The sequence below is a fragment of the Elephas maximus genome, chromosome 10, assembly GCF_024166365.1.
Source record: "Elephas maximus indicus isolate mEleMax1 chromosome 10, mEleMax1 primary haplotype, whole genome shotgun sequence".
Lineage (NCBI taxonomy): Eukaryota > Metazoa > Chordata > Mammalia > Proboscidea > Elephantidae > Elephas > Elephas maximus.
Genome location: NC_064828.1, coordinates 84,599,480 through 84,602,604, shown reverse-complemented (window position 1 = coordinate 84,602,604; position 3,125 = coordinate 84,599,480). Strand labels below are relative to the sequence as shown.

Here is a 3,125-nt window from a genome sequence, read left to right as displayed (position 1 = left end):
CGGCCTTTTGCTTTCTTCATATATGATGTCCTAGATGTCAACCCACAACCTGTCTGGTTTTGGCTCACTAGTTTCAGTGCATTAAATCTATTTTTGAGATGGTCTCTAAATTCAGGTAGGAGATACTCAAGGTTGTACTTTGGCCTTTGTGGACATATTTTAAGTTCCTTCAGCTTCACCTTGAGCTTGTATGTGAACAATTGAAGGTCTATTCTGCAATCAGCCCCTGGCCTTGGTCTGACTGATAATATTGAGCTTCTCCATCATCTTGTTTCACAGATGTAGTCTATTCGATTCCTGTGTATTCCATCTGGTGAAGTCCACAAGTCTCCAGGAATTGACAGAATACCAAAGGAGAAGTTTCAACAAACATATGCAACACAAGAAGTGCTCACTTGTCTATGCCAAGAAATTTGGAACACAGCTACCTGGCAAACTGACTGGAAGAGATCCATATGCCCATTCAAAAGAAAGGTAATACAATAGAATGTGAAATTACTGAACAACATCACTAATATCACATGCAAGTATAATTTTTCTGATTTAATTAAAAAACTATGCAGCAGTACATTAGCAGGGAACTGCCAGAAATTCAAGCTGGATTCACAGGAAGACATGGAATGAGGGATAGCATTACTGATGTCAGATGGCCCTTGGCTGAAAGCAGAAAATACCAGTGAGATGTTAACCTGTGTTTTATTGACTATGCAAAGGCATTCCACTGTGTGGATCATGAAAAATTATGGATAACATTGCAAAGAATGGGAATTCCAGAACATTTAATTGTGTTCAAGCGGAACCTGTGCATAGACCAAGAGGCAGTCATCCAGACAGAACAAGGGGATACTGTGTGGTTTAAAATCAGAAAGGTGTGCATCAGAGTTGTATCCTTTCACCACACTTATTCAATCTGTATGCTGAGCAAATAATTCAGGAAGCTGGACTATATGAATTTCAATATACATTTCTTAAATCTCTGGCTTTTTAAACAGACTGCGTTTATATATATAATCAGGTTTGGAGGAAGAATCATTAACAATCTGCAATATGCAGATGATACAACCTTGCTTGCTGCAAGTGAAGAGAACTTGAACCACTTACTGATGAAGATCAAAGACTACAGCCTTCAGTATGGATTACACCTCAACATAAAGAAAACAAAAATCCAGCCAGAAGTTCTTCACAGAGTTGCTGTGGTCTCCTGCTTCAACAGTGCTTGTACAGAACCCAGAGCTCACCAATCTTACCCTAACCGGCCGCTCCCAGCCAGCTTTTCACCACCTCTTACAGCAGCACCCTCCGAAGCCCCAAGGGCCCTGCTGCCACTCCAGTGCCACTTAGCAGCCACTGCCTCTCCTCAACCGCCACCATGATGACCGCATCCCCCTTGCATGTGAGACAGAACCACGATCAGGACTCAAAAGCTGCCATCAACCGCCAGATCAACCTGGAGCTCTTCGCCTCCTACGACTACCTGTCCGTGTCTTTCTACTTTGCCCGAATGATGTGGCTCTGAAGAATTTTGCTAGGTATTTTCTTCACCAATCTCAGGAAGAGAAGGAACATGCTGAGAAACTGATGAAGCTGCAGAACCAACCATGTGGCCAAATCTTCCTTCAGGATATCAAGAAACCAGACCATGATGACTGGGAGAGCAGGGCTGAATGAAATGGAGTGTGTGTTACACTTGGAAAAAAGTGTGAATCAGTCACTACTGGAACTGCACAAACTGGCCACTGACTGAAATGACTCCCATTTGTGTGACTTCACTGATACTCATTACCTAAATAAGCAGGTGAAATCCATCAAAGAATTGGGTGACTACATAACCAACTTGCACAAGATGGGAGCCCTGGAATTTGGCCTGGCAGAGTATCTCTTTGATAAGCACACCTTGGGAGGCAGTGATGAAGAGAGCTAAGCTTTAGCCTGGCTGCCCCATAGCTACAGGGGTGACTTCTGTAGCCACCAAGACAGTGTATGCATGTTGGGTTACCTTTACCTTTTCTATAAATTGTACTAAAACACCCATTTAAGTTCTTTGGTTTGTACTATTCCTTCAAATAAAGTAATTTGGTACTCCCCCCCCAAAAAAAATCCTCACAACTGGACCGACAAGCAATATCATGGTAAACAGAGAAGAGATTGAGGTTGTCAAGCATTTCATTTTACTTGAATTCACAATCAATGCTCACAAAAGCAGCAGTCAAGAAATCAAACAAAGGCAGAGCCAACATGGTGCTATAGACAGAGCAGCAAAGACTGGAAAAATTAAGTAAAATGGATAAAAACATCAGTCCTGGAACATTAAGCATCAAATGAAGGGATAAAGAACTAGATCGAGCACTAACGAGAAGAAGAAGATGACAGAGAACAGAGAATGAGGAGAGCTATGGAATGGAGGTTCCCTGCCAGCTAACGCTGCACAACTTTGCCATCCTAGAGCATAGCTAGCAATGATCCCAGACGGGGAATACGGGAAGACAACTTCATGGACCTCCCAACAGGAGACAGAGCACCCAGTAACCAGAGAAATAAATGAAATAGAGAACAGACAAGCAATAGAAAGAATCAATAAGATCAAAAGTTGGTTCTTTGAAAAGATCAACAAAGTCAATAAACCATTGGCCAAGCTGACAAAAAAAAAAGAGGAGACGATGCAAATAACCCAAATAAGAAATCAGATAGAGGACATTGCAACAGACTCAGGTGAAATAAAAAGGATCAAAATAGAATACTATGAAAAATAGTACTCAACAAACTTGAGAACCTACAGGAAGTGGACAAATGTCTAGAAACACACTACCTACCTAAACAAAAACAATCTAAGAGAAATAAAAAAATCTGAACAAATCCATAACAAGAGAAGAGATTGAAGAGGTAGTTTAAAAAAAAAAAAAAAAAAAAAAACTTCCAACAACAAAAAAGCCCTGTCCCAGATAGCTTCACTGGAGAATAATGTGAAACATTTAGGGAAGCGCTCGCATCAGTACTACTCAAACTATTTCAGAGTATAGAAAAGGAAGGGATCCTTCTGAATTCATTTTACGAAGCCAGCATAATCCTGATACCAAAACTAGGCAAAGACACCACAAAAAAAAAAGAAAATTACAGAACAATATCTT

General features: G+C 40.7%; 1 pseudogene; it reads left to right on the top strand.

The window, feature by feature from the left end:
• The first annotated feature begins 1,369 nt into the window (after window positions 1-1,369).
• Window positions 1,370-1,761, top strand: LOC126084214 (ferritin heavy chain-like; annotated as a pseudogene).
• The last annotated feature ends 1,364 nt before the right edge of the window (window positions 1,762-3,125 follow it).